Source organism: Choloepus didactylus, chromosome 14 (genome assembly GCF_015220235.1).
Source record: "Choloepus didactylus isolate mChoDid1 chromosome 14, mChoDid1.pri, whole genome shotgun sequence".
Lineage (NCBI taxonomy): Eukaryota > Metazoa > Chordata > Mammalia > Pilosa > Megalonychidae > Choloepus > Choloepus didactylus.
This window is the reverse complement of record NC_051320.1, coordinates 59,429,125-59,443,204: the sequence shown is the minus strand read 5'-3', so window position 1 is coordinate 59,443,204 and position 14,080 is coordinate 59,429,125. Positions and strand designations below refer to the sequence as shown.

The window sequence follows — 14,080 nt, the reverse complement described above, 5'->3', positions numbered from 1 at the left end:
GTTTCACTGAGTTATACAGTCCAAGTCTTTATCTTCTATCATCTTTCCTTCTGGTGTCTTACATGCCACTAACCTTTCTCTTTCAACCATACTCACAGTCATCTTTGTTCAGTGTACTTACAATATTGTGTTACCAGCACCCAATATTGTGCTCCAAATATCTTTCTCCTGTCTTTTCCTATCTGCTTGTAGTGCTGCTTTTAGTATTTCCTATAAATCAGGTATCTTGTACACAAACAGTGTCTGTTTGTCTGAAAATATTTTAAACTCTCCCTCATTTTTATGCAATTTTATTGAGCTATAATCACATAACATACAATCATTCAAAGTGTACAATCGGTTGTTCACAGTATCATCATATAGTTGTGCTTTCATCACCACAATCAAACTTTGAACATTTTTGTTACTTCAAAGAATAAAATGAAAATTAAAAAAGAACATCCAAAACATCTCTTTCCCCTCCTCCCAGGAATTTATTGTCACCATCAAGTTCCCAACTTACAGAATTAATATTTGCCAATCCCCATGGCTACATGAGCCAATCCTATAATAAATTATATATATACTCATAAATATATCCTGTCCTGTCTCTTGGGAGAATCCTGACTAATATGCACTCCTAGCTGCGTATTAAATAAAATAAATATATTTTAAAATAAATTTTTTTAAAAATAAAAATAAAGAAAATCTTTAGCATTTCCAGCTTCTATGTTAGAGGGCTAGGATTGGGTTTCAGGCTAGCCAGACTTCACTGGCTGCCACACTTTTTCTTGTGCAAATGTTAAACAGATTCTTAGATGAAGAAATCAAGTAATTGATTTGATGCTTAATAAACAGGAAGATGAACAATATGTGATTCCTGTTTCATCTCTCTTAACCTAGAAAGTGTGTAGTTGCTTAATATTCTCACTTCCTCTCAGATAAAGAAAACTGATATTCTACCTTCAATAATTTGTGGCCCTTCTTTTCAGGTTCTAAAAGATCTTTATGCATATTGACTCAATTGGTTTTACTACATTTAAGAGAAAGACATAGGGGACTAAGGAGTAGGGAGAAGATGGGAAAATGAGCTACATGATAATTTACTTACCCAAATTTACAAATTTAGGGCTCCTGGTTTGGAGTTCAGGAAACTTGGCAAGATACATTTTCCCCACTATTTTTCCTCCCTTAAATACCTAATTAAACACATATATTTACACACTAAAAATGATAGAAATAGTCCCTATAGCATAGGAGAAAGAAGCAATTATCTAAACCTTCACCTGGGCAAAGGAAGGTCATGACTGAATCCCCAATGCCAGGGGTAAAAAAGGAAATGATTATTTCCTAAGGAACACAAATCTGTTTTAAGTTATCACATCTGAAAAATAGATTTATGCAGCAATATTTCAGGGAACAGTGGTCAGATTTACGATGACTTAAAATTCATTCAATTTACAAAAAAACCCAGTTTCCTCTTTGTTATCCACAGAACATATCTTACCCAGCCAGGCAAAATAAGCTTAACCTTGGCAAATTTTCTCTCTACAGCAAATGCTTGCATCAACTGGCATATTTTCCCAGCTGTGGATTTGTAATTACTTTCTGGATTTTGAAGAAGAGATTAAATTACTACGTAAGAGTCTGAATATTACCATCCTCAAATCTTTCTGCTAACTGATTACTATACGTTATTATTAAATGGGTTTTCCGTGTTTTATAAGCATTTCCTGTGCTGGTGCATCCTTTACAATACTACATACTGCCACTGACAAATGATCCAAAAAATAAAATATGAGCTTCAAAGAAAATGAAGCCAACTATGTGGTAGAATAGATTCCAAGGAAGATTTTTATAATATCTTGCGGGGGGATACTTTACAAATTCATTTTCCAAGGCAAAAATATAGCAGCTTTTAAGGTTTGAATGTAAATACTAAAATAAGTTTTACCAAAAGAACAACATTCTTTATAAAGTATAAGGTTTATAGGCTTAACATTTGATCTTTAATAACTTGGGTGACAACTGCGATAGAAACAATCTGTAAATATCATTTAAAGGCAAAATGCATTCTCTTCTTGAAATGGACTTCTAATCTGCTAGCCAAAGGGCATAGTTTATCTCTACTGCAACCTTTTCTTTTCATTTATCACAGCATCTGAAGAAAGAACACACTGGTTACAGCTGAGTGATGCAGTTGTCCTAGACTAATAAATTTCCTTTCACTGCTATTTTCAGATTTCTAGCATATCTACAATATCAGTCATTAAAACTGAGAGATATACAAGGTCTTCATAAAGTTCTTCCAGATATCTGGTTTGTTAATCCCCTTTGGCAAGCTCCTATGGTACTGTGTTTCATGTTTGGAAAGTACATTCTGATCATTTCCGTATGTCTTCTCAATATTCTTAAGGTTGGAGTAACCTCTGAACAGAGAAAGTGTTGGCTAATATTGAAGGCAGTGATGTCTGCCAGCCTTTCATAGAGGCTTTATAACAATGCTAGGGGTTGAGAAGACAGAAGATCATCTTGTAGCAAACACCATAAAAAAGGAGGACAGTCACAGAAGCAGAACTGAAAACATAATATAAGAATCCACACAAGAGTTAGGTCTACTAGATTCAAAGCCCAGAAAGTAGTAATAGCTCACAATTGTTGAGCTTAGTATGCTGGGCTCTAGAATAAGTATTTTACATATTTTGTTGTCACTTAAATCTCACAACAGTCCTGTAAAGAAGAAATTAATACTCCCATTTTCAGATAAGGATAGGAGGTTTATGGAAATTGCTCAGTAAAGGTTAGATATCCCTTCTGTGCTATTCTTCACTATTATGATGACCATTCATCCAGTCATCTTTGTATTCATTCTACCAATATTTAACATACCCAATTAGTGCTAGGCACTGGGCTAGTCATTGGGGGAACCAAAATAAACAAGACCAGCACAATCCCTGCTCTCACAAAGTTAACTTTGCTCATCTATATTGCACAGCATCCAGGTTCAAGAAATGAAAATAGAAAATACTTGCCTAGTGTACATTATATACCAGGCACTGTTCTAGGTGATATATATTAATTCATTTAATTCTCCTGACAGCCCTATGGAGTAGGTAGTACTACCATTTTACAGATGAAAAAACTCAGTCAGAGCTTGTGGTGAATTGAAATGTGTACCCCTGTTTGGACATATTCTTGGTCTTGGTCCTCATTCTAGTGGGTGTGGCCCCATTATAAATAAGATCTCTTCAAGATGTTAACTTCAGTTAAGGTGTGGCCCAACTGAATCAAGTTGGGCTTTAACCCAATTACTGGAGTCCTTTATAAGGAGAGTGAAAGTCAGACAGAGAGAAGCCATGGGGAGGAGCCAGAAACTGGAAGTCAACAGAAACCAAAGGAGAAAGGAGAAGTCACTGTTCTGTGCATTGCCATGTGACAGGAAAGCCAAAGAACCCCAAAGATTACTGGCTGGCCAAAAGATGGTGATCCCGGGAGGAAGCAAGCCTTCTGGCCTCTGAAACTGTGAGCCAGTGAATTCCTATTGTTATGCCAACCCACTGCATGGTATTTGTTTTAGCAACCAGGAAGCTAGAACAGAGCTGCAGATTGTATAACTTGCTCACAGTCACACTCCTTGTGACTGGCAAAGCCAGCATTTGAACCCAAGCAGTCTAACTTGAAGGACCATGATTTTATATCATTCTGCCTCTAAAATTGCTTGTTGAAATAGGTTGATCAGAGACCCTCTCAGTGACTCCTAGGCCTGTAGGATGTTAAACGTGGGATACATTTCCTTAAGATATAGTTTGAAATGACGGAAATAACGTCTACTTCTCAGGGTTCAGAAAAGGGGAGTTTGCATGAATGTGGTGAAGGAGGGAGATCAGGAAGTCAAAAATACAGCTGGGGATAAGACAGGCATAGTCCATATCCTCCTAGAGCTCACAGCAAAGAAGTGCTGTGGAATTATGTAACAAGGGGCCTACTTCCCCTGTGAGGTCAGCAAAGTTTTCTCTGAGGAAATGACATTTGAGTAGACCTGAGGATGAGTAGGAACTCGAATGTGGGACAAGCCCTGAGGTTCAGAGGGAACAATTTTTAGAAGGTCTTGAGGCAGAAGAACACAGTGTGATCAAGGAACTGAGAGCAGCCAACGTCGGCTGAGGAGAGGGAAGGAGGGGGAGCCTTGCTGGAGATGGAGTGTATGATGTTGACAGGGAGGGCAGACCATGTTGAGACTCGTCAGCAATGTTAAGAACTTTGGACTTTATTCTAACGGCAAATAGTAAGCTGTTGGAAAGATTTTAAGCACAAGTGTCACGACGAAATTTGTTTTTTTAAAAAACGACTTTGAAAAAAATGATTTTGGCTGGAGGGTAGAGAACAAATTTAAAATGGGTGAAATTGTACATAAAAAGACACATTAGGAGGCTGTGGCTATAGTCTGAGTGAGGGGTGATGATGGATGAGATTGGGATGTTGGAGGTAGAGAAGAAGAAAAGGGGGTCAATCAACAATAATTAGGAGATATTTATGACTTAACAATTGATGAAAGGATAGAGAGGACCAAGGATGTCCAAAGTTAGAAGTCTAGTGTCTGGAAAATTACCAAACTAATTAGCATAGCAATGCTAGCATTTTTTTCCCCAATTTTATTGAGATGTATTCACACATCACACAAACCATCCAAAGTATACAATCACTGGCTCACAGTATCCTCACATAGTTGTGCATACATCCCCATCATCAATTTTAGAACATTTTCATTACTTCAGAACAGAAATAAGAATAAAAAATAAAACCAAAATCCTCTCATACCCCTTATCCTGTCTATTGTTGACCCACAGCATTGTTTAGTAAATTTGTTACTGTTGATGAAAGAATATTAAAATACCACTGTTAACTATAATCCATAGTTTGTGATAGCTATGTTTTTTTCCAATATACCCCTCTATTTTTTTTTACATTTGTAGTAGCTCATACAAGAACTTATTTACATTTATGACTTTAAGCAACCACTTTCAATCAAATTCACCTACAATACAGCACTATTGCTTATAATCCTAATAACGAGCTACCGTCATCTCTATCCGTTCCCAAACATTTAAGTTCAACCTCATTAACAATTCTGTACATATTAGGTAACCCCTCCCCCTTCTCTAGCTTCTGTCTCTCTCTAGGTACCCTATATTCTTCATTTTAAGACTTTGAATTTACATGTTCTAGTTAGTTCATATTAGTGAAATCATACAATATCTGTCCTTTTGTGTCTGGCTTATTTCACTCAGCATTGTCCTCAGGTTCATCCATGTTGCCACATGCTTCAGGACCTCATTCTTTCTAACTGATGCGTAATATTCCATCATAGGTATATACTGCATTTTGTTTATCCACTCATCTGTTGATGAACTCTTAGATTGTTTCCATCTTTTGGCAATCGTGAATAATGCCACTATGAACATCAGTGTGCAAATGTCTGTTCGCGCCCCTGCTTTGTGGTCTTTTGGGTATATATACCAAGTAGCAGAATTGCTAGGTCATAGGGCAACTCAATATTTAGTTTTCTGAGGAATTGCCAAACTATCTTCCACAGTGGCTGTATCATTTTACATTCCCACCAGCAGTGAATAAGTGCTCCTGTTTCTCCACATCCTCTCCAACATTTGTAGTGTCCTGTTTGTTTTAATAGTGGCCATTCTTATAGGTGTGAGATGGTATCTCAGTGTGGATTTGATTTGCATCTTCCTAATAATGCTAGCATTTTTAAGAGCAGATAGAAGTGGTAGGATAAAAGATGATGGCATGGCAGCTGGAGGATAAGGCAGGGGTTGATGGTCTGGGATGAGTAATAGGAAAGTGTTGGTAGTTGTGGGCAGACAACTGGGGAGGCTCTATGGCTCTTTTTTGGCACTTTCAAAAACATTTCTTAAATAGTATGCTAAAATTGACTTCAACTATCTGGTGTAGAATTACTGCTCAAGACGGAATTTGAGTACATGTTTTTAAATGGAGAACAGTTATTAGCAAATTTATATATGAAGAACATATTTACATTTTCTTTATCAATCAAAATCAACTTTGACTTTAAATCCCTTTTACTTATTAAGTCATCACTGCTGAAATTACCACTCTTCCACTTGATTTCCACTGGAAGGGCAGTTCCCGGCTTCCCTGAAGTTGCCTTACAAAAGTGTTTTTGTAATACCATTGTTTGACTCCTGAAACATATTATCTAATAGAAGACCAAGTTATAAATGGTGGATAATTTACTCAGGCAGTTCATAAGAACTTGTACTAAGCCTTAATATACTAGAATAGGAATCTACCAAATGGTGTTAAAAAGCTCCGTAAGTTTATTCAACAAATACAAGCTGAACACCTACATATGATGAATAATGTCTATATGCTGAAGAATCAAACAGTAAACAACCCAAAGTCCCTTATGGTCTAGTTGAAAATAAAGGGCTGAGGGTAGGAAGATGTTACAACAAGAAGGATTTCATTCTTCTACCTTTCCTACATTTTTCTACTCCAAGAGTGGAGAGCAAAAATTGAGCAGAGAATATAGAAGAGTGAAGTTTATCAATGTAGAAATATGATAGGCTTTCCTTCCTGCCCTTTCTCCTCTTCCCAGATGCTGACCATGGTTTTCCCTTCCTTTGTGCTCCTTCTCCCTACATAATTCCCCTTCCCTGACCAACTGAGACTAACCAGAGGATCAGTGTCAGGAATATAAGGTTGGGCAGGATCTTAAGAAGAGCAAGACAGAATTACAAAGGGAAAGACAAAAGGAAATGTACAGTCCCATTAGGGGAGAAAAAAAATTCCCATCCACACCAGAAGGGGATGCAGTTCATACTGCATGATACCAAGATCAACCAATTCTAATTATACAGAGATTACTACTCTTTGTAGGATGCCACACAATTACTTTTTAAAGAAAAATAATTCTCAGGAAGGCAAGGTTTATTTAAGTAAAGCTAATAAATTAGACTCCTCTCCAACTAACAAGAGATAACTTCCTAATTAATTAATTGGTCAAGGGCTAAATACTTGTTCTTGGTTATAGCAATAAACACTCTTGTTAATTTCAGCAGAAATGGAATTTAGGAATTTGTTGGAAAGGTACAGGATAGCTCACAGATTGAATAGGAAGGATAGACCCCAAGCCTGGAAATTGGGTAGAAGCCAGGGAAAGTTAGGGATAGGAACCAGGCCAAGGTCCCACTGTGGGAATGGTCTGCTTGGGATATCTCAGGGGACATCACTGTCGCTGCTGCACTCAGTTGCTGCTGGATGCACCTCCATGTGTCGATTCAAAATGGTGCCTTCCTAATAGTTTTACCAACCCCAGATTCAAAGCCCTGGAGAGGATCACACAGTTGGCTTTGCCCATAAGAGAATGGAGAGTGGGAATGTCTGACTTTATCATTTCCAAGAATCACAAAATGGATTTGTCAACAAAATAGATGCTGAGCAGCCAAGAAAAGGACAAATGTTCATTAGACACTCCTTATGATAATTTATTAAAGTGTTAATTTAATGAAGAGGATGAATTTCAGTCAAGAAATTCAGAAATGTTTTTAAGGGCAGTGTTCCAGTTTGCTGATGCTGCCGGGATGCAAAGTACCAGAAATGGATTGACTTTTATAAAAGGAGGTTTATTTGGTTACACGGTTACAGTCTTAAGGCCATAAAGTGTCCAAGGTAACACATCAGCAATCGGGTACCTTCACTGGGGAATGGCCAGTGGCGTCCGGAAAACCTGTTAGCTGGGAAGGCAGGTAGCTGTCGTCTGCTCCGGAGTTCTGGTTTCAAAATGGCTTTCTCCCAGGACGTTCCTCCCTAGGCTTCAGCTCCTTAAAATGTCACTCATAGTTGCTCTTGGGGCATTTGTCCTCTCTTAGCTTCTCCAGAGCAAAAGTCTGCTTTTAAAGGCTGTCTCCAAAATGTCTCTGTAAGCTGCAGCTCCTCTCTCAGCCCCTGTCCATTCTTCAAAGTGTCCCTCTTGGCTGTAGCAAGCTCGCTCCTTCTATCTGAGCTTATATAGTGCTCCAGTAAACTAATCAAGGCCCATGCTGAATGGGTGGGGCCACACCTCCACGGAAATTATCCAATGAAAGATCTCACCCACAGTTGAGTGATCACATCTCCACGGAAACATTCAATCAAAAGTCTCCAACCCAATGAACACCAATAGTTTCCTGCCCACACAATACTGCATCAAAGATAATGGTGTTTTGGGGGACATAATAGATCTAAACCAGCACAGGCAGTAAAGAAACTGCCCAAGATTTATCTCTACTGGCAAATTCAAATAACAAACACCACCCTTGACTTTGTTTCTTAGATTTTGAAGCAAACGTCTTTGCCAGGACTGCTGCTTGCCCAGGATATGGTATTGTTTCAATAGAATCTCTCAGCTCTCTGAAGGTGTAGGTGTGTTAATATTTCCATTTTGTATATGACTTGTTTTACCTATAGTCACACACTATAAGCATGATTGATTATTTTGGAATACAAATAGATTTAGAGTATTACTTTCTTCTACTTAATTTACTCTAATTTAAGCAAAACATGATTAGTAAAATTACTTTAAAATATATATTTCCTCAAGGAAATATTTCACCTTTTTTCTTAATAAAATTAATGATAGTGATTTGAAAGTCCCAGACAAATGAACAGGAAATATCCTCATTACAAAAGAAATTGAATTCATTCATAATGAATCAAAATAGATAATGCTGTTCAAAGTTTCACATTTCACCTGGAAAGAATCTAATGAACAACAGTACTTTTTACAAATTCATTCCCTGACTTACTTCCTTTTGGAATTGAAAGCAGACTAAATACATTTTTCTAGTTAGTAGTTATAATTGAGCTTGACACTTTTATATTTGGGATTTTATGTACTGTGATAACGTGTAAATCCAAGTGAATTTTTAAATAAAAATAACTATTAAGAACAATAGCTTTGAGGAATGTGTGTTACCATCATTATACCAAACTCAATATTTAGATTTTATAATTTCTCCCAATTCTAATTGTTTAAGAAAACTTTTTCACAACAGTATTTAACATTGTGATATTTTGATTAAGCAAACCTCAGGGAAATAAGCGTCTTCATAAAGAAATTCAAGGTGTTAAAGCCGACAAAAACCTTCATAAGTCATTCAAAGCAAGGCTTCCTAAATGTATTATCAGGACAACAACACCTCTATAGAGATCTTCTATTTTGCCCCTTCTAAAGTGAAAATAAAATTCCATTTGAGGTAATTATGAAATCTGCAAAGTTTTTGTTCTTGGATGAAAGGCATGCTGGGACGTCAGCAAGAAAGGAGCTCTGGCATGGCAAAATAGGGGCTGTACTTGCAAGTAACAAGTGATCTCAGCAGTGCCAAAGGTTTAGCAAACTCAGGCAGGATTTGGGGACTCAGCAGGGGTTGGACAGAGCACGGAGGGAGGATTTCTGAGAGGTTGTTCAGTTTAGGAGACAGATAAGGCATGTACCAAAGTGTCCATTATGCCAGCAAGCAGAGCATAAACTAGCAGGATTTATCCATGGAGAAGTAGATTTGATAGGAGCTAGTTAGGATCCCATGAAACTACTCAGCACTGGGGCTTGGGGTGTAGGCACTTGGAGAAAGAATGGCAATTGGAATCTACACCCAGACCTGGGATACACTGAGAGTTGAGGGAGCCTAACAGAATTCCAAGACCCACGTTATACTTCCTGCCTCAATCAGGAGCAAGAAAGGTAATGAGTCTAGGAAAATGTTTGGGGGTGAGATTCAGGAGGCCTAGGATTGAGGAGCTAGAAAAATGAGGCTGTCAAGATAAGTTAAGGTTGAAACCAGCTTTCTGTTTCTGTGCCCTTTGATCAACTCAGGAGTGACCTGTTCTCTACTTTGTATACCCAAGGCATTCGTGTTTTCTTCGCCTCCTTCCTTATATCAAAATGATGTGTTATTTACTTTGATGATTAACTAAAGTGTACCAGGCACTTTAGAAGACTTGCATATCCACAGCTGATTGTGGAGACACCCCTTCTCTAGCCAATGCTGTGTGAAGTACTCCAGGGTAGACAACTGACAACTGCTAACCAGGGCCTCTAACATGACTCTGCCACAAAGAACTCTACCCCCAAATAGATGGCCAAGATAAGGAGTTTTCCTCTTTCAGGAAGTTAAATTGAAAGGTATACAGGTAAGTGGCCAATTGATGGGGTACAGGAACTGAAAAGTCATGTTGAGTCAGGCTGGGACAGCTGTTCGGGGACATGAAGAGCTGAGACTGTGGAAAAGTAGAAACTATGGGCAAGTAGAAGCAGCCAATTGATAGAGAACACACAGAGCAGATGCAGAGGGAGTCTCATTTCCTCATGGCTTAATGCCCAGCTCCAGAGCCCTGAAGGTCTGGCTCAACTGTACAGGCATTTTTGTTCTAGAGTTTCTGTGACATTCCTCCCCACATATTCCGTAAGCTGCCTTGAAGGAGATATTGTTTCTTGCAACCAAATGATTCCCATCTGCAACACAATTATAGTGTGTTTTAATCAATGTACTAATTCAACCAGTCATTATATTTAATTTACATTATTTTTCTTTTCAATTCTTTTTTTTTTAATTACAGAAATTGTGGGTTTACAAAACAGTCATGCATGAAATACAGGGTGCAACATTTGTTATAATTGATAGCACATTTTAATAATTATGCTATTAATTAAAGTCCATGGTTTAACTTAGGGTTCTCAGTTTACGTAGTATCGTTCCATAGGTTTTTTAAAAATTTTTATTCTATAGGCATATATACAATGAAACATTTCTCCTTTTAATCATATTCAGATACATATATTTTGGTGCTGTTAATTTACTTCACAACATTGCGTTTCCATCACCACCACCCATTTCCAAAACATTTCCGTAATTCCAAATAGGAACCCTGTATATTTTAAGCCTTAACTTTCCATTCCCTATCCCTACCCCATTCTGGTTAACCTATATTCTGGATTCTAACTCTGTGAGTTTGCTTACTCTAATTGTTTCAAATCAGTGAGATCATACAATATTTGTCCTTTTGTGTCTGGCTTATACCATGCAACATGATATCTTCAAGGTCCATCCATGTTGTCACATGTATCAGGATGTCATTCTTTTTATGGCTGAATAATATTCCCTTGTATGTATAGACCACATTTTGTTTATCTGTTCATTGGTTGATGGACACTTGGGTTGCTTCCATCTTTTGGCAATTGTGAATAATGCTATGATGAACTTCTGTGTGCAAATATCTATTTGAGTCCCTACTTTCAATTCTTTTGGGTATATACCTAGTAGTGGGATTGCTGGGGCATATGGTAATTCTATACTTAGCTTTTGAGGAAACACCAAACTGTTGTCCACAACAGCTGCACCATTTTACATTGCCATCAGTAATGAAAGAGTGTTCCTATTTCTCCTCATCCCCTCTAACACTTGTTATTTTCCATTTTCTTTATAGCAGCCATTCTAATAAGTGAAATGGTCATTGTGGTTTTGATTTACATTTCCCTGATAGCTAATGATATTGAGCATCTTTTCATGTGCTTTCTGGCCATTTGTAGATGTTCTTTGGAGAGATATCTTTTCAAGTCTTTTGCCTATTTTTTAATTGGGTTGTTTTTCTTTTTGTTGTTAAGTTGAAGGATTTCTTTAGATATTCTGATATTAAACCTTTACCGGATATGTCGTTTCCAAATATTTTCTCCCATTGTGTAGGTTGTCATTTTACTTTCGTGATAAAGTCCTTTAAGGTACAAAAGTTTTTAATTTTGATGAGATTCCATTTATGTATTTTGTTGTTGTTGTTGTTGTTGCTTGTGCTGTGGGTGTAAAGTCTAAGAAACCATTGCCTAACACAAGGTCCTGAAGATGCTTTGCTATGTTTTCTTCTAGGAGTTTGATAGTTCTAACTCTTATATTTAGGTCTATAATCTATTTTGAATTGATTTTTGAATATGGGGTGAGGTAGGGGTCCTTTTTTTTGCAAATGGAGAACCTGTTTTCCCAGCATCATTTGTTGAAGAGACTGTTCTTTCCCATTTGATTGGTCTTTGCACCCTTGTCAAAAATGAGATGGCCATAAATGTGAGGGTAGATTTCTGAGCTCTCAATTCAATTCCATTGGTCTATATGTCTGTGCTGTTTTGATTACTGTGGCTTTGTAATAAGTTTTTTTAATGAAATTTTATTGAGATATAATTATATAACATACAATCAGCCAAAGTGTACAATCAGTTGTTCACAGTGTCATCACATAGTTGTGCATTCATCACCACAATCAATTTTTTGAATATTTTCATTACTCCAAAAAATAAGAATAAGAATAAAAATTAAAATAAAAGTAAAAAAGAACACCCAAAACATCTCATACTCCTTTTCCCCCACATTATTCATTTATTTTTGTCCCCCCTTTTTCTACTCATTTGTCCATACACTGGATAAAGGGACTGTGAGCCACAGGTTTTCCATAATCACACAGTCACACCGTATAAGATACATAGTACACGATCGTCTTCAAGCATCAAGGATAGTTGATTGAAGTTCAACAGTTTCAGGTATTTCCTTCTAGCTATTTTAGTACACTAAAAAACTAAAAAGGAATATCTGTATAATGCATAAAAATAACCTCCAGAATGACCTCTCTACTCTATTTGAGATCTCTCAGCCACTGAAACTTTATTTTGTTTAATTTCTCTTCCCCCTTTTGGACAAGAAAGCTTTCTGAATCCCACAATGCCAGGTCCAGTCTCATCCCCGGGAGTCATGTCCCCCATTGCCAGGGAGATTTACACCACCGGGACTCATGTCCCCCATAGGGGCGTATAATAAATTTTAAGATTGGGAAGTGTGAATCATTCAACTTTCTTCTTTTTAAGGCAGCTTTAGCTATTCAGGGCCTCTTACCGTTCCCTATAAATTTTTTTGATTGGCTTTTCCATTTCTGCAAAGAAGGTTGTTGTAATTTGGATTGGGATTGCATTGAATCTATAAATTGTTTTGGGTAAAATTGACATCTTAACAATATTTAGTCTTCCACTCCATGAACATGGAATGTCCTCCCATTTATTTAGGTTCTCTTTGATTTCTTTTAGCGATGTTTTGTAGTTTTCTCTGCACACATTCTTTACATACATATGGTATGTGATATATTCACATACCATACATCATCCATGGTGTACAATCAACTGTTCATAGTATCATCATATAGCTGTGCATTCATCATCCCAATCTATTTTTGAACATTTTCCTTACAACATAGATTCATTCCTAGATCTCTGATTCTTCTAGTTGCTATTGTAAGTGAAATTATTTTCTTGATTACTTCTACCAATTGTTCATTGCTTGTGTATAGAAACACTACTGATTTTTTGGGTGTTGATTTCGTACCCCGTCACTTTGCTGAATTCAGTTTTAGCTCTTGAAGCTGTCTTGTGGATTTTCCAGGATTTTAGGTATATAAGATCATATCATCTGCAAATAGGAAAAGTTTTATATCTTCCTTTCCAACTTGGAGGCTCTTCATTTCTTTTTTCTTGCCTAATTTCTCTGGCTAGAACTTCCAGTAAAATATTGAATAATAGTTGTGGCAATGGGCATCCTTGTCTTTTTCCTAATTTTGGAGGGAAAGCTTTCAGTCTTTCATCATTAAGTAGGATATTAGTGGGCTTTTCATATATGCACTTTATCATGTTGAGGAAGTTTCCTTCTATTCCTAGCGTTCTAGGTGTTTTTTTCATGAATGAGTGCTGGATTTTGTCAAATGCCTTTTCTGTATCACTTGAGATTATCATGTGGCCATTTTCCTTCATTCTGTTAATGTGCTGCATTACATTCGTTGATTTTCTTATGTTAATCCACGCTTGCATATCAGGGATAAAGCTCACTTGATCGTGACATATAATTCTTTTAATATGCTGTTTGATTCAGCTTGATCATATTTTGCTGAGGATTTTTGCATGAATAAGAGATATTGGTCTAGAGTTTTCTTTTCCTGTGGTATCTTTATCTGGCTTTGGTTTGAGAGTGATGTTGGCCTCTTAGAATGAAAAAGGGAGTGTTCC

At 37.1% G+C, this 14,080-nt stretch overlaps 1 long non-coding RNA gene across 2 annotated transcripts in view; it reads left to right on the top strand.

The window, feature by feature from the left end:
• Positions 1 to 1,691, top strand: part of LOC119509015 — a 34,767-nt gene extending 33,076 nt beyond the window's left edge. For both annotated transcript variants that reach the window (XR_005211614.1, XR_005211613.1), the window contains exon 5: positions 1,534 to 1,691. This is a non-coding gene — a long non-coding RNA (uncharacterized LOC119509015). The remainder of the gene's footprint in view (positions 1 to 1,533) is intronic.
• The last annotated feature ends 12,389 nt before the right edge of the window (positions 1,692 to 14,080 follow it).